Here is an 18,692-nt window from a genome sequence, read left to right on the forward strand (position 1 = left end):
ACTTTAGATGGAACTGTCAAATAATACATATACTTTGTATTGATTTATATAGATCTAACAGAACTTGAACTTTATAGTAAAGCAAGAAGAGAAACTGCACCTCCTTAAAATCCCAAATACCCGGATTATTCTTGAAATTAACTACGTGGTAGCTCTCAATTTTTAAAATCATGGTGGGAGGCAAAAAAAAAAAAAATCAAGTTTGGTTCTTAATTCTCCTCACCTTCTGTTTTTGCTTCTTATATTTACGTCATCTTAACTTCCCCACCTCTTTAAACACATGTGAATTCTCAAAGACTTCTCAGGAGGGCCCATGAACCAGCAAATGAGAGTCAACGGAACCTTTGATAGTTGCTCGACATTCCAGATGATAACCTTCTGTGTAAACTGATCCTTCAGGTTTCCAACTTGCTTTAGCTTTGCCTCACTTTGCAGTGATTTTTAGGCTGCTATGAATTCTGTTCTTGTTTAAATAAAGTATCCAAAACCACCATAGGGGTTTGAGCAAGGGTTCAAGAAGTCCATGGTTATCCCAAGAACAGACTCTTATAGTCTGATTCTCTACCTGTGAGGCTTCTAACAATCCTATTGGGAAGAGAAGTGATTCAGCCTACTCAGAGAACTACTATTAGGTTATTCCAATCAACTCTGGTTAGCCAGGTCTTGGGGTCTTGGCAGAACTATAACCCTGTCTTCTACATACCCTTATTTATTGAATAATACATACCCAGACTTATTGAATATGGGGTGGCAGTTCCAGAGTTGGTTCACTAGGGAGGATATGGACTTCGTAATTTTACCCAGGATGATGTGAAACTACAGCAACATCAAGAATACAAGTAACCATCTTGAGATTTGGCAACAGTGGTGACTCCTCTCATCAAGAAATGCCTTGGAGAGAAGAAGGAAATGTGGGATAAGAGAGATTCATGTCCTGATAGCGTTTTGAACCTATCTTTGAAATATTTTAGAAAAGATAGACTATTTAAAAAGATGAAATCATTTGTAGTGCCATCACCCACAACTGACATGTGTTGCTTTTCTACAATATACCATATGTGATACAATGTAATATTGAAAGACAGAGAGATTAATCAATTGATCTGATGGGAATACTTTTAATGTGGCTAATTCCACATTAATAATCCTATTTCACAAAGTTACAGTCAGATAGGAGGAATGAGTTCTGATGTTCTATTGCACAGGATAACTATGGTTAACTATATTGTACTGTATATTTCAAAATAGCTAGAAGAGAGTATTTGAATGTTCTCACCACAAAGAAATGATAAATGTATTGGATGATGTATATGCTAAATGCCCTGCTTCAATCATTATATAATGTATACATGTATGAAAATATCACACTGTACCCCATAAATACATATAATTATTATGTATAAATTAAAAACAAAATAGGCAAATAAATAAATAAAAAATAATAATGATCCTATTCCAAACTTCTTCTAATTTAAAAAAATAAAAATCTGGATGGAATTCCAGTCAAGATGGCAGAATAGACAGTCCCCAGCATCACTCCCTCACACAAATCTACCAATTTACACCTATAGAAATGTAACAATAGCCAAGCTGGGTCTGCTGGAATTCACAGGAAGAGGAGGAGAGACCTGTGGAGTTCATGAAGGGGGAGAAGCCACGATGATAGAAAGAAAAAACCGCTCTAAGCGTTTCGTGCTGTGGCCACTTTAAGGCTAGAGCTGCTGAGCGCATGGAGCAGGAGCCAGCAGAAGCCGCAGCTGTGCCCTTTGGCTGGAGTTGCTTGGAGGTGGCAGGGAAGAAGAGGGCCTTGGCAGCCCCCAGGACAGCAAGACCACTAGTAGATTTCCCGTGGACCTACACAGGAGCGAGGAGCCAGAACAGCTCAAAAAGGGAGCCAGTCAGAGGCTGGTGAGTCATTGCAAGGGACCAGTGCACGGCCCGTCCCATGGGAAGTGTTTGGAGCACAGGTGGTGGGAGAGACAGGCCCACTGGGAGAACACTGGGACACAGCAAGGACAGCCGACCCACCCCCCAATCAGCTCAGGACACTTAGAGGAGAGACTGACCGGGAATGCAGAATTGCATGGGGTGCAGTTTGATGAAAAGATTCAGGCCCAGATCACAGTTTCTACACAACCCAGGTGCACTGTGTCTCTGGAGAGCCAGAAGTACCTTTAAGGTCAACCGTTAAATCCTGAGTTGCACAAAAAGCCTTCCCTAGGGAAACAGCAGCAAAGCAGCAATTTAGCTCAACCACAGAGCTCAAGTACTGGTTCCCACAGGAAGTGCCCCTGTATTAGAAATAAGCAAAGGACAAAAAATTACTTCCAGCCCCTCCCAGGGGCCCTGGGTATGGAGCCGGGGACTGGACCCCCGCCCACAGCCAGGCACATGGCCAGTGCCAAGGAACATGCCAAAAACATCACCTCCATGTGGGTGGCCCACCACAGCCACCACAGTAACCATGGCTGCCGCAAAAGTGGCTAGACACCACAACCACCACGCAGATAGTCTGTCAGCCACTGGAGTGCATTGACACAAGGAGAGTCACCAGCAGAGACCAAAGAAAAAAAATAGGGTGTCTCTCTCCACAAAGCCTATTCCAGAATGACAGAAGAAGCATCTGCTCTATGATAATATTGGGGGACCTAAAAACACCTTTCAGCATTGGACAGATCATCTAGGCAACAAATCAATAGAATAACCGTTACTCTTTCAGAAGGAGAGAAGAAATCTACGATTATCTGTGGTGGAAGAGGGGAGTGAGAGGGGGATAAGGAGAGATTAAAAAAGGGACATAAAGAATAAGTACAGTTTGTAACAATATGCTTACTAGTAATATTGATTCAATCAACATATGTCAACATTGAATCCCAAAAGTATGTATAATCAATTATGATTTATTAAAAAAATAAAAATCATTAAGGACAGACTACTACTTAGAAGTGACTTGGAACCCCAATTTTTTTCCATTAAATGAACTTTTTTTCATTTCATATAAATGAAAGATATCCAGGATGTTAAATAATATCTGTTCCAATGGGACAGAGAATTTTTGAGGTCTTCTTCCCCAATGGCAGAAGAATCTAGAAATGGCTTTTTCTCGGTGACTATGAGATGCAATTCTAACCACTTCTGCTAGCACTTCATAGCACAACTAAGTGTATGTGTGTGTATGTGTGTAAAATCATTTGACTTTATGAATATTTATCATAAATATTTACAATTAAAAAGTTTTTTTTAAATGAGAGGGGAACAAAATTAGAAAGTAGAAATACATGAATAAAGACAGCTCTGGAACTCTTCTAAAGAGCACAAAAGAAGATTTGAAAAACTGGAGACATACTACTTTTCTGATTGAGAAGACTCAATGTGATAAACAAATGAATTCTTTCCAAGTAAATGTAGAGATATAATGCAAACAAAATAAAAATCCTAATACCATTTTTAACCTTTACAGACTAATTCTAAAGTTTACGTGGAAGAAGAAATGTGTGATGATAGCTCAAAAAACATGTTAAAAAAAAAAATAAAAATGAGAAAGGGCTTATTCTACCAGGTGGCAAAGTATATCATAAAATTTCAGTAATTAAACAGTTTGTGTTCTAGGAATTTATATCTCTTGGGTCCCCAGTTCTGATGATGTTCATTCTAAAATTATAGTGTCCTGTAGCCTAAAGCACTCTTCAAACAACAAGGGAAAGAAAACAGGCAAAGCAATAGCAGCAATGATAAGTCTTTTCTTCTTACCAGTATTCCTCAGATTTGCCCCCTGGAAGAGGACCAAGGGGGAAATGGCAGCCACCATAGGAGCACGCAAGGAACTGAGAAACATTTTTGATACCCTATCTTTTTTCCCATCTTACAGAAGTACAGAATTCATCTCAGAAGGGCACATAGAGAAATTTTTTATTCTCTGATTCTCATTTCCATTGCATTAGTCAAAGTTATGTAGCTGTGTCTTTAAATAAAGAGTTTAAAATATTCCTGCAAATAGTTAAAACTGTAACACCTTTGTGGAAAATAGAGGAAGACAACTCTACACAAAAAGCTCACACAAAAATTTTTGGAGCTGAGGATAGAAAAAGAATTGTCTTGTATGATTTGAAGAAGTGGAAAGTATTAAACGGCATTTAGGCCTGACCCTCATTCATGGATTTCCCAAATTCTACCAAAACAGTGAGGTGTTAGTAAAACAGACAAATCAGGGGAATAGAATAGAGTCTGGGAACAGGCTGTGGGAATTTGGTATTAGTAAAGGGAGATTTTAAATAAGCAGGATTGCTCTCATATACCAGATACAAATGTAAAATTGGTAAGCCAATTTTGCAGGGTCTACTGAAATAAAAGACATGCATAGCCCATTGACTCAACAATTGCACTTCTCCATATTTCCCTGAGGAACACTAGCACATGTTCGTAACGAAATAGGTACAAAGATTAGCAGTGGTTGGAAGAGTGAAAAATCGGAAATTCTATATGACCATCAACAGAGGACTGGCTAAATAAACTATGCAAGAATCATACTATGAATATGATATGAAGGAAAAGATGAAATAGATTTCTCTGTACTGGTACAAAAATATATCCAAAACATATCACTGAGTGAAATAAAAAACAAAGTTCTGAATATTACTACACAAGCTATTATATGTTATGGCATTATATACCTTATACATACATGTATGAAACTACACCAATACCATGAAAAAAAGATTATATAAATTTTCATTAATTTATGTCCACCTCAACCATACACAAAAAATATATTTTTATGGATTAACAACTTAGATGTAACATTTTTCAAAACTATAAAATTACTAAAAGGAAATATATTAAAATATTTATTTAACCTTAGCATAACACAAAGTCCAGAAACCATAAAGGAGATTTCTGGCAGCTTTAACTTTATGACAAAATAACCAACAACAAACTTCTGTATAGCAAATAACAACATAAAAGAAATTAAAAGGAAAATTGTTCAAAGGACTTTAAATGGCTATAGCATCTCTTAGGAAGAAATCTATCAACATGTACATTTAAAATGCACATACCCTGTACCCCAGCAATTCCACTTACAAGAGTTTATGCCAAGGAAATAATTGTACATATTGCCAATTATTTATGTAAAATAATGTTTAGTGCAATATTTTGTGTTTGTAAGTGCATATAAAATGGAGGGGGGGGGACTAAATGTCTACCAGTAAGGAAATGGTTACACAGATTATGGTGCTTCTGTATACTAGAATCCTATACAGCTATCAAGATGGATAATATTAGTATTAACTTTAATTCAGTTCCACTAGCAAAACTCTAAGTTAAATTCATTATTTCATTCAATATTTTCAACAATGCTTTGAGGTAAGTATGGAAATAATTCTCATTTTAAAGATCATAGAGCAGAGACTTAGAGAGGTTAAGTCCCCCCAAAACATACAACCGTCTCACTTCAAAGCAGGAAATCTTGGAAGATCTGTATGTACTGACAGAAAGTTTTTACTGAAACACTGATATAAAAAAAGTTAAAGTACAATTTGTATACAGATTCTCCTTGACTTGTGATGTGGTTATGTCCCAGTAAATCCATCATAAGTTGAAAATATCATAAGAGAAAAATGAATTTAATACACCTGACCTATCAAACATCATAGCTTAGCTTAGTCTGCCTTAAACATGCTCAGAACACTTATATTAGCCTAAACTTGGGCAAAAATCACCTAACACAAAGCCTATTTCATAATAAAGTGTTGGATATCTCATGTAATATATTCAATACTGTACTGAAAGTGTAAAACAGAATGGTTGTATGGGTACCATCATAAAGTTAAAAAATCATTAAATTGAACCATTGTTAAGTTGGGGACTGTCTGTAGTATAATCACATTTATGTAAATAAATGTAAAATTCTGATGGGGATAGAGAAACATGTAAACCTTGTTCTCTCTAGATGAATGGAGAAGTTTATGGGTGTTTTCTACCTTCTTTTTACTTAACTATATTTTCTGATTTTTTTTCAGCAAGGAATACATATTGCGCATTTTAAATAATGAAAGTAAATAATTCTAAGATAAAACCAATAATGTTGAAATATAGAGTAATTAATACTATTATAATTGTAGCATAGGTAGTTATTTAAAATGCAGTATTTTGCAACTTCTTATGGTTTTGCCTGGAGAAAACATTCTTATTGGTAGAAATTAGAATATGAAAAGGCAGCTGGTCTTTTTAAATGATCACAAATTAGTAGACCAATTGAGATACAAAAATGATCTCTTTCTATGATCTGATTACCCAGAAGTTCATGTACTATTTTAAAATACTTTGGAATGACAATTTATAAGCAGGCCAACATGAATTGTGGGTCTCTTGACAAAAATGATGAACGAAGCAAATTACCTTACTTAAATCTATTGTCTCTATTTTTCAAAAACCATTCTCTGAGATCAGACACACTTTTTTTCCAAGCAATGTGCTGATTTGGGGAATCCCTAGCTAGGCCCAGTGGACTGAGGATGCCAGGCCAATACAATGAAATTTGTCACTTCCAGGGATGCGTTTCCTGAGGCAAAAATCTCCGTTAAGCACCAAGCCCCAACTAAGCCATGATCTCATCAAACACCCTGCCACTATTTCTTTTCTCTCTTTTATTCTTTTTTTTTCTTTCTTTCTTTTTTTTAAGTGAAATCACATTAAAATGGGTATCGGGAAAATTTGAAGGCACTTGAAGGTAGCAAGATAATGCAATCCTATATTCTCAACTGGCAGAGGTATTAAATGGGACCCAAGGTATCAAATGACCCTCTTGCACCTATAGTTAGAATCAAAACTACAACTGCAACCCAAGTCTCCTGATTCCTCCTGGCACAGAGTTCTTTGCCTGGACAATGCTAACATTCAATCTGGGGAGGTGGTGTGTATAGTAACACAGGTTTTGCCTTGGGGATAGTGGCAAAGTGGGGCTGGGGGTGGGGTGAAGAGACAGGGATGTGGGCTAATTGTAGCCATGTAAGCTTTAACACCAGCAATCAGAGCCACTTTCTTTCCCCTTAACCACATTTTCCTGAGAATGACAAGCCAATACTTCCAATGTTGCAGACTCCAAAATGCCATACCCTAAGGAAGTCCTTGGCTTTCACTATTGGTGGAAAGTCAAGGACTCGGAAAGAGTGAGTGCTGGATGTTTTCTCTTTCTTTCATCTGCAGTTTGACTGAAAAATATCTAAGATTGGACTGAGGCATATGTAGCCGCCTACAGGTATGATTTGAAGAAAATGGTTTTCCCACCTCTAAAATATGTCCTCCAGTGACTTGCTGATGTGCTCAATATGCCCACTGATTCCTTTGGGACAAAGCATTTATCTATGTACTCAATATTGAAGAAATATTTTTAAGAACTCATATGCCAAACACTGTTTTGATGCCCACCCTCCTCACCCCCCCAAAAGATGAATGAATAATAAATGGTCTCTATCCTAAAGACACTTAAAATCTGGATAGGAATCAGACAAGAAACAAGACAATTTAAATAAAGAGTGATAAGTGTTAGCACGGGATTAGGATGTTTGTCAGTCAGAAGAAAGGGAAGGCGAGATGTACCAAGCAATGAGCAAAGATCTGGTGGAATCCAGAACTGGAAAGAAGTAGTAAGAGATGAAGCTAGGAGCTAGAAGCTTCATCTGGCTGGGCATGAAGGGCCCTTTTTAGCCAGAGCAGGAGGAGAGCCATTGAAAGATTTAAGCTGCTTGGGTGGGGGTGGGGGTTGGGGGAAGGGGAAGACGGAGATATATGAATGTATTATATTTATATTTGTATATTACAGTAGAGAGAAAAATGCAGGTCATTAGCAATCATTAACATATATAAACGGGGCTGGATAGGTTAGCTCAGTTGGTTAGAACACAGCCTTGTAACACCAAGGTCATGGTTCAGATCCCTGTACCAGCCAGCCACCAAAAAAAAAAAATTGTTCCAGAAAACAATTGTCAGGCGGGAGCTCAGGAATCCATCTCAGAATTACATTCTCACTCTAAAACTGTGGAAAACCTAGAGCTATAAAATCTTGTCAGAATTTGTAATCTCTTTGGGAAGTCAAAACTCTTGCACTCAAACAAAAATAGAATGCATGTGTTGAGCTATGGAGTGGGGGTTTCAATGTAGTAATGGCTTGGGAAACGTATGCTCCCTCCAAAGGCCTCATGGAAGAGAGGAAAGAAGACTTTCTGAGGAGAGAAAGTGAGAGCAAGTGCCTGCTTGGGGGTGGGGGAGGGGGAGGTAGAAGTTTCTGTTCGAAAACGACAAAGGCTAGTGACATTCATTCATGAAACAGTAACCAAGCCCTATCGGTGCTTTTGACGTATCTAGGAAAAATAGTTAGAAATGACTTGTTTTCAAGGGCCTTCAGTTTAGTCTTCTGGTGGGAAAACAGAAGATACTGGTCTGAATGAAATAGAAGCTTTGTTGAAAGTGTGTGTGTGTGTGTGTGTGTGTGTGTGTGTGTGTGTGTGTGTGTGTGTGTGTGTGTGTGTGTGTGTGTGTGTGTGTGTGTGTGTGTGTGTGCGCGCGCATGCGTGCATGCGTGCATGTTGGGGTGGAAACTGGAGGAAAGGGACTTGTTTGGCCAGGTTGCAACTTGAGGATTCTTGCGGAGCCAGGTAAATAGAGACCAATGAGAACTCTGAGGCAAACTCGATCATTTCATGGTATTTGTCCTACTGATCCAGTAAAGCACACACACACATATGCATAGACACCTACACACATGCACATTTAATGCCTACTGACTGCTGTGTACCTTAGAAATATAAATGGACTGCCCTAGATAAAAGATTTGCTGTTGAATGCTTAATTATGATGTGTTTGTATTTTAGCTAGAGTGTGCCTTTCAAAGACTTTATTGTTAAGAAACAATCAAAATCTTCCTAATGGATCTCATATTAATGTATGAACAAATAAGTTTGAAAAAGGATGCCTTTCTTTCATGTGTCATTTAGTTGAAGAATGTTGATTATGGAAAAAGTAGCTGTGAAGATTATAGCAGACATCTTTAACCTTGACTTAGAGTTTGCTTTCTATGAAAAATCTTTATCTATTTATCATATAAAACTTATTTAAAATTTATTTAAAGAATTATCTATTATATTAAGTTCATAATTACAGAAAAATAAGACAAAAATCATTCATAATTGGCCACAGCTAACATTTAAATGTAATTCCTTCCAATTCTGTATATTTTAACCAGTTATCTCATTAAAACTGAGCTTGCTATTAATTAGTAGATGCCTTCAGGTTTCCCCTCTGATCACAAAGCACAGAGACATCTGTTAACTCAATCGGGTCTCTGGCCTGCTAACCTGAAGTCCTGTGTTTATGTTCTGGGTAATACAGATTTTAGATTTGGAGCCGAAAGCAACCTCATGTGTTAAGTTCATTCTCCTAGAACAGTGGTTTTCAAAGTGTGGACCTCAGACCAACAGCTCTGACTTAACCTTTGAGCAGGTTAAAAACACAAAATCATGGGTCCCACCCCAACTTGCTGCGTAAGTATCTCTGGGAGTGGGGCCCCAAAACAGTGTTTTAACAAGTTCTGTGGGTAATTCTTATGCACGTTCAAGTTTGAAAACAAATGCCAAAGAACACATAGTGAGCTAGTAATAGGCACAAATCCACAGCAAGACCAGGAATAACATGTTTGATAGTGTTTCCCTATGACTCACACAGTGACTTGCACGGAGAAAATGCTTAATAAATGCTTGTTGACTGAAACTGTCTCCTAAATTCCCCCAAATTTCTAGCCCTTTTCCCATACCTTTTTGAAAAGATACCACCTAAATTTGCCCTTGATACAAACATTCCTTTTATTTTCACCAGAAATCCCTTTAGTCCCTACTGAAAAATCTAAGTACTACAGAATTTTATTCTTAACTTTCCTGGTTCTAGGACCTTGCCACTCAAAGTGTGGGCAAAGAGCAGCAGCAGGGCATCACCTGGCAGCTTGTTAGAAACATAGAATCTCAGACCTACTGAATCAGAACCTGAAGTTCAACAAGATCCCCAGGTGCATTTACACTGTAACATTTGAGAAACAATGTTCCAGCAAGACAGTTGCTGGTCTTGTTCCTATTCAGGTGAGTTTCATAGTAAGTAAATTTCAATATTACACCATGTGACAATCATTCATTCAACAAGTATTTCTTGAGCACCTTCTGTGTGCAAGGATGTATAGTATGGAAACATAAAGTTGGAGAAGGCATGGTCTCGGGCTCCTTGAGAAATGTATAGCTAGCAGGGAAGTTAAACAGTGGGCACCAATAGGCATAGTACCTAGCAGGACGTGGTAAGAGTCTTCTGAGTGGTCTAGGGTATTGGCACTCAGAGAGAGCAGAGAACACTTCCTACTAGGGTGATGACAATGATTGCTCCCACATGTAGACAATAAATAAGTCATTAAATTAGCAAATTTGATTATAATATGAAAATAAGAAGTATATAGTTCCAGCAATGACTTTCATAGCAGAATATAGTGGAAAGAGCTTTCTTTGTGAAAAAAGAGAGATCTGAGTTCAAATCCAGCCAGGTGATCTTGGGAACAATTTTTACACTTTAAGGTAACTTCCTCATCTTCAAAAGAACATTAGTACCTACCTACATTTCAGAGTTATTCAGAGGATTAGCAAGAGTGCACATACAGCTCCTAGAACAGTGTCCAGCACATAGTAGGTGCTCAAGAAGTGGTATTATTTTTCTGTTCTTGTTCCCAAGATTCTCTGTGACCTGTACTCTGTTTCCCTCCATCTCAGAAACATGACAGGAGCTGCTCGAATGTGGCCACACTCGGGAGTGGTTGGATTCGGCCTAAAAACGTTCCAGCCACTAGTTTATAGTCATTACTCTGACTTGTAGCACTGTCTTCATATTTTGGTCTTGAGTGGTGCATTCGGTCTGGAAATTATGTGCATTTCTGTTCAAATCACTTATTGATCACAAAACAAAGAGAATATCATCAAGCTGACATGTTTATACAATAGTGTAGATCTGGTTATTTTGAAATATTTTGAGTCTGAGCTGAATAAGTGAGTTTTCATTTGAATAATCAGTATTGTGTAGATGTGCTCTCCATTACTCTCATTTAAGCTAGACTGATTTAAACCTGAGCTCATCTGTGTTTGGTAATGTCAGAATCCATCAGGACCAGAATTTGGAATGAATCTCATTTCTCCTCTCCCCCTCCCCTTTCTCTCCTCCCTCCTGCTTCTCCTCCTACCCTTTCTTCTTCTGTCTCCTCCTTTCTCTCTCTCTCAAAGCTATTAAAATTTTTATTCATATCCCTTAGTAACTGGGTCTTGCTCTAGCCCTGTACTGCTAAGTAAATGACTTGATGAGTTTGACATCATATGTAAATGATAAGGCAATCAAAATAGCGGTCCAAAATAGTGCTTGTCTAGTGCCTCCCTCATAGTCCTTAAGCGGTCTTTGTAACCTGTAAGGAAAACTCGAAAATATTTTTTAAATGTTAAAGACTCAGAAAATAGTAGATGTTGTACCCTCCTATTTCTCTAAAGAAAAAAAAAGTGTCTCACAGCCCAACAGATTCTAACAAACAAGAAGGCAAGAAAAAATTCTTGGTGATTACTCTTGAATACCAAGGGCTTAAAGCTCAAAGTGTCTGATTCTCCAGTAAAGAGACCCATACGGAGGGAGCCCCACAAAATTGACATCACCATAAAGTTAGGGTGACCTTGTCACTTCTAATTACATTAATGATTAAAGGAGTGCCATTAATAATATTAGTTATAATTAAATATAATTATAATAATTATTATTCTAGGATAGTTTTGGAAAACAGAGACGTATAGCTCTCCTTCCTAAAGACATGCAAGGACAGGATTAAGATCGGAAGCAGAACAACAAAAGAAACAATCAACAGAGAGAAGAGACAACCACAGAATGGGAGAAAATATTTGCAAACTATTCATGTGACAAGGGAGTAACATTCAGAATATATGAGGAACTTAACAGCAAAACAACAACAACAACAAATATCTGATTAAAAATGGGCAAATGACATGAATAGACATTTCTTAAAAGAAGACAACAGGTATATGAAAAAAATGTTCAACATCACCAGTCATCAGGAAAAAGCAAATCAAACCCACAATGAGATATCATCTCACCTCAGTTAGAAAGGCTATTATCAAAAAGACAAAATATAACAAATGCTGACGAGGATGTGGAGAAAAAGGGACTCTTATACACCGTCGATGGGAATGTAATTTAGTACAGCCATTATGGAAAATGCAATAGAGCTTCCTAAAAAAGCTAAAAATAGAACTACCATATGATCCAGCAATCTCACTGCTGGTATTTATCCAAAAGAAAGGAAATTAGCATACTGAAGAGTTATCTGAAGCCCCATGTTTTTTGCAGCACTATTCATAATAGCCAAGATATGGAATCAACCTTAGGTGTCCATCAGCAGATTAATGGATAAAGAAAACATGGTATATATACACAATGGAAAACTACTCAGCCGTGAAAAAGAATGAAATTCCCTCATTTAAAGCAACATGGGTAAGCCTGGAAGACATAGTTAAGTGAAGTAAGCCGAACACAGAAAGATAAATACTGCATGTTCTCACTCATATGCAGTAGCTAAAAAAAATGAGTTGAACTTTTAGAAGCAGAGAGTAAAATTGTGGTTACCAGAGGCTGAGAAGGGAAGGGGAGGATAGGAAGATGTTGATTAATGGATACAAAATCACAGCTAGATAAGAAAAATGAGTTCTAATGGTCTACAGTAGTGCTAGGCATCTATAATTAACAATAATTTATTGTATGTTCTCAAATGGCTAAATAGAAATAAAGGAGCTCTCATGAAGAAATGATAAATTCTTGTGATGATGAATATGCTAATTGCCCTGATTTGATCATCACCCATTATATACTTGTATTGAAATATTATCCTGTACCCCGTAAATACGTATAATCAATACGTGTCAATTGAAAATAAATAAATTTGAAAGCCTTGCGTTCCTGCACCTGCAATGGACGTGGGCTTCAGGGCACAGGCATGGGGAGGGGGTTGGAGAGGAGGGAAAGCAGCGAGTAAGATGGAAGATGAGGAGGTTGCTGAGCGCTGGGAGAAGGCAGCAGACAGTGGAAATCCAAATCCCCTCCCAAAGTGCCCTTGTGATTCGGGACGAAAGCCTTCCCACACCCCCACATCCTCCAGAGGCCCAGCAGCGACGGTGTGGTCAGCAGCCCCACCCGCAGGCCAGCCCTTCCAGTCAAGTCCCTGGCACAGCGGCAGGCAGAGTGCGCCAAGGCCAAGAAGCAGACCCCGGGCGGCGCCAGCCCTGAGGAGGAGTGGGAGAAACCCACTCTCAACAGGCCAACCAGGCTCTCCCAACCCAAAGACAGCAGACAGCTCAATAATGTGATCAGACAGCCTTTGGGTCTTGAAGGGTCACAAGGCTTCAAACAGCACAGATAAATGTAGGCAAGAAAGAGTGCTGCTGCCGCCGCCATCGCCACCTCCTTGTTCGCGGGCCACAGGTCACACTGCCGTGGCAGACAGCTGGACCTGAGCAGAGGGAATGACCTGACTTACTTGCACTGTGATCCCCCTTGCTCCACCCACTGTGACCTTGATCCCTGTGCACTGTGACCTCTCCTATTCCCTGCTTCCCACTGTGATTGACACATGGACAAGGGCTGTCCCAAATCAATGGAAAGGGAAAGGGTGGGGGTTAGGGAAGGGCTGGGGGACCCACAGAGGACTCAGAATAGTCAGGCAGTGCCACTTGGCCACTTGGGGTAAAGCCAGTGCCAACAATAACAGTTTAATGTGCTCATTAACCTAGGATTTCAAAACACAAATGAGAACTCCTGCCCACCCCCCCAAGTGCATAACTTCCTCCCTTACAAAGTAAGTTCCATTTGAAAATATTCCTTTTTTTTCTTCCTATTTTGGTTGTTTTACAAGTATCTGATTTGCAAGAAAAAGTGCATGGGAGGGGTTTTAGCAGTTCAATGAATTTTCAATTGAGGAAGGGTAGTGTGGTACTCTACTTTAAAATGTTTCTGGGAAGGGGCCGGCCGGTGGCTCACTTGGGAGAGTGCGGTGCTGATAACACCAAGGCCACAGGTTCGGATCCCATATAGGGATGGCCGGTTAGCTCACTGGATGAGCGTGGTGCTGACAACACCAAGTCAAGGGTTAAGATCCCCTTACCGGTCATCTTTTAAATAAAATAAAATAAAAAAATAAAATAAAAATAAAATGTTTCTGGGAAATTCACTAGGAACATTAACCAATAGGATTTTGGTGAGCTTAGCTTCTGTGTTCCTACTGCTGCCCAGAAAAGGGGCAGGGCTTTGCAGCCCCTAGGACAGATGAGCACCCCATTCCTATACCTCCCTCCCTCAGCTAAGTCTCAGGGCATCTTGACCCTGCCCAGAGACTGGGCTAGCTCTGCAGGCTCAGTGAGCCTGGGGAGGGTGTCAACCCCACCTCTAGTATTTTGGAGACAGGGAAAGCGAACAGACTTCCCCTTCCCATACACATCAGGATAGTTCCCTACCAGCCGGGCTTGCTAGAAGAGAGCAGGGAGTATCAGGGTACTTGCACACCCAGGCTTTGAAGTAAGGGATGTGAGATGTGTTCAGCATTTTGCTGTCAGCACAAAGAAGATCAGGCGATAGTCTGGCTCCAGGACTCTGAGCCTTCTACCCAGGTGGTCAGAAGGTGGATAGATCTTCCCACTCCAGCAAGGCTTGAACTACTAAAGGTCTGTGGCACCCCAACTCTGTTGCTGGCCCTAGCTCAGTAACTATACCTGGTACATTTCCTGTATGAAATCAGTAGTTTGGGGGCAGACCATTCTGAATAAAGTTGAGAAAAGAAAATCTTTGCATTGCAAAGATTGATGACAGACTGGTTCCCCAGAGGCCTGGACTATTCTTCACCCCATTTTCCAGAGAGAGGGCCTGAAATAAAGGTAGTTCCTTCTTTGTCCCTGGAGCCCAGAGATTTGCTTTGGCTTATTGAGTGGAAGAGGCTAAGAGGGCAGCTGTCCAGAGCAGCTGTGTGTGTGTACAGCCTGGCTCCCCTCAGACTTTCCGGTCTCTTCCGTTGCACTGAGCCTTCTCCCTCAGCCAGCCAGTCAGCCTCCCCACTCCTGACCAGCGGATAAGTTTGGAGTGGTTGGTGTGGTTTTGAGGTTCAGGCAGCTCTTGGTGACCAAGGTGGCAAGCTAGGTTTTGCAGGCTCACTCCACCTTTGGTTCACCTGGCTCTCAGCCTTGCCTGTGGGAATGGTCGGCCAGGCCCAGCAATCCATGTCCCACTACGTCTTCCCCTCAGAAGGAAGGGCCAGCTGCCAATTGAGTCAGCAACTAGTCCATAGCACAGCCTTATAACTGTGCAAAGCCAGGAATCGTCCATGAACTGGAACAGAGCTTTAGTCAGTAGGAGGCGGAATCACCTCCAGGAGTAGGCGAGGAAGAAAGCCCACTGCTGTCTTTTTAGTTCCACTGCCCTGACCGAGTGTACGTGTTCTCAATGTACAGTGCCCATCCCTCATGTACTAGCGGTTTCTGGCCCAAGGTGAGGCTGTACTTTCAGTTGGTGAAGGGTGCAGAGGTCGTCCAGGTGGGAAGGGCAGAAGTACTGATAGCTCAGCCATTGGGACCACCTGCTCTTGCCCTGCCCCTTCTAGTGGGAGCCAAAGAGAAGACTGGCTGATGGGTGTCTGCAGATTGAGGATGTGGTAGGGACCGGTGCTCCCAACTCCCTCTGGCCAAAGAAGGGGCTCTGCCTGCTGTGTTCCTGTCACCTCCACCATCAGTCATGCCCTTGGCTTCCCAGATGCAGAGGTGGCAGGCAAAATTTTAAAAAGAGAAAGAAAAGAAAACAAGAAACTATTGTGTTCAGGGAAGGCAGGAAGGGAGATGGGAAAAATGTTTGAATTTTGTGGGGTTTTTTTTCCTTTTTGGTAGTTGTCTATCACAATGTCACTGTGCTTTTTTTCTCTCTCTCTCTCTCTCTCTCTCTTTTTTTTATTAAAGTAAGTTGCTGGCTTTGTCTTGGAAAACCCCAGGATGATAAGTGGCAGAAACCTGAGGCAGTTTTGTGGTACTGTCCCCTTCCCATAGCTCCTCCCTGACCCCATGAGCCAGACCTCAAATCTTCCAGCTAACTGCTTCCCGTGAGCCACCACTCTGATGTCAGCCTATAACCAAAGGAGGGGGAGCCTGGGCCTGGTGCTTTGCTCTGCTGGTGTAGCAGGCAGCTGCCTACCCACACCCTGCACCACAGGCTCCTGAGTAGGCAGATTAAGCATTTTACAAATTGTATTTTAAATACATTTTTTAAACTTGTCAAATAAATAAATAAATATTTCTTTTAAAAAATCTGATGCAAGGATGGCTTCATGTCAGAGTATTGTAGAGCTACTGGTTGGTACAGAGGTGTCAGTTACATTATTCTTTGAATGTTTCTGTTTGTTTGACACGTTTCATAACAGAAAAAAAGTTTAATAATAAAACAAATCCTACTTTTCCCACTTAAAAGAAGAGAAAGATTTGAAGCAGGGATAATTGTAGGTAAGAAGATAAGAACAAATATTATTTTTCTGCATTTAACAGACAATGTGTGATGTGATAAATAAGTGTATTTTTAAAATCTGTCCACTGCGCTGCAGCTCAATAGGACTTTGGTAAACTGCTTAAAAACATACCTCATTTATGAAACACAGCTTAGTACTGTCTCTATGACACATAGCTTAGAACTGTCACTGTGTGGCAAAGCACACCTATTAACATTCCCATGCCTGAGGAGACACAAAAGAGAAGCCCCTCAAACCTTCACTCAGAGCTTACTGAATCCTCCTTGAAATACAGCTCGTTAGCACATTTGGTTAACAAATTCCAGTCCATAGTCCTAGAAATAAGAAGTTGCATATCAGAAAATATAATGAGCCTGGTACGCTCAAAAGCAGCAGAGAAACACCTGTTAGCCTCATTATGAAAAGATAGACCAACAAAAGAACCCAAAGCACAGTCTCTGTGACCTGTCAACCTATAGCCTCTGAAGATGCCACTGTCCCACAGTGTGGCACACTAACTGACGTCCATCATTATAATCTTGACTTATCAAAAAAGAAGTTATAATTTAAATAGAGAAGCAGTGTATTGACATTGAAAGAACATTGACAATGGAGTCGGAAAGACCTATATCATAGTTCTCTGCCATTCACTAGCTTTTTGATCTTGAGTAAATTATTCTGCCCCTTGTTTACAGGGGTTGAATCCCTCATTAACATTAGCATCATCTGCAAAATGGGAAGAATACCTACCTAAGGATGATTAATAATGATGAAATGTGATTGTTTTTAAAAGGTCCAGCACTGTGCCTGGTATATGGGAGCTGCTCAATCAACGGAAGTTATTTTTCACCATAATAAAAAGTTCTGTATGTTCTGTTTAAGAAGAATGCTATCCTCAGTGGCTAAATTATCACTGTTAGGGTTTTCTTCCATGGGGTGCTAACTGGGCCAGCTTATGGCAGCAGGTGTCATGGCTTGCTTGGAACAGTAGACACAGAAATCAAATAACCGTGAATGGTCATATAAGCAAGAAGAAGATTATGAGCAGTAGATTCTCATGGACTAGCAGACCAGAAGGGTTGGGGGAAGAATAGAGGGTGATGTCTCAGGAGATGAATTCAGGCAGGAAGAGAGTACCCCCAGGAACCCAGGTCCTCTTGCAGAGTTGGGGCAGATCATTTCACCAGCATGCCTACAACTTAGGGAAAAAAAAAAATCTTTTTTCTTTTCACAAAAGATTAGCCTTTGGAAGTTCTCAGGGTGAAAACTGTTTATAAGTGGATTGTATTGCCTTGATAAAGCAGTGAGTTTTCTATCAACAGAAGGGTGTTCAAATTTAACTCTTAAACTTCTTGAAATGGGTATTATTGAATGGATTCAAGCACTGACTGGAAAACTTAAATTACTTTATGATGGTTCTTTCCAAAATTAAAACAATATTTTGCTTATTTGGAATAATTTGTAGATTCATAAAAATGCTAAGTAAATGATATTGTAAATAGTTTTTTTCTGAATATAAAGAGAATGTAAGTTAATTGAAGAAATTCATAAGGTATCAAAAATACATGCAACAGAAGAAAATAAGTAATCATGATCTCACTTTTCCAGAGACAACCATCATAAATATTTTCATTCCATCTTTTTTTCCATAGATTTTTCTGAAGTTGGGACTGTATTCACATACAATTTTTATCCAGAAGTTTTTGCTTTTTTGTATCATAATCATTGTTATGTCATCAAAAAATTTTTCAATTATCATTTTAAGAGTCGTAACTATTACATTAAATCAAATTTGGGCTCTAAAGCCAAATGCCTAGGTGGAAATACTACTGTGCCACTTATCAGCTATGGGAATTTGGGCAACTTACTAATACCTCTGTGCCTGTTTCCTCATCTGTAAAATGTGAATCTACTCCATAGTACTATCTACCTCACAGTTTTATTATGAGGATTAAATAATTTAATACATGTAAAATATTTAAAAGACTGTCTGGTACATGGTAAATGTTTACTGTATCTTAATTGTTATTGTCGCTACTCATTTCCCTAATGTGAAACATTTACATTGCTTTCAGTCTTTCATTATTAC

At 39.6% G+C, this 18,692-nt stretch overlaps 1 pseudogene; it reads left to right on the top strand.

The window, feature by feature from the left end:
* Nucleotides 1-13,106: 13,106 nt before the first annotated feature.
* On the top strand, nucleotides 13,107-13,489 carry LOC134363316 (SUZ domain-containing protein 1-like; annotated as a pseudogene).
* Nucleotides 13,490-18,692: the final 5,203 nt, after the last annotated feature.

Source organism: Cynocephalus volans, chromosome 1 (assembly GCF_027409185.1).
Source record: "Cynocephalus volans isolate mCynVol1 chromosome 1, mCynVol1.pri, whole genome shotgun sequence".
Classification (NCBI taxonomy): domain Eukaryota; kingdom Metazoa; phylum Chordata; class Mammalia; order Dermoptera; family Cynocephalidae; genus Cynocephalus; species Cynocephalus volans.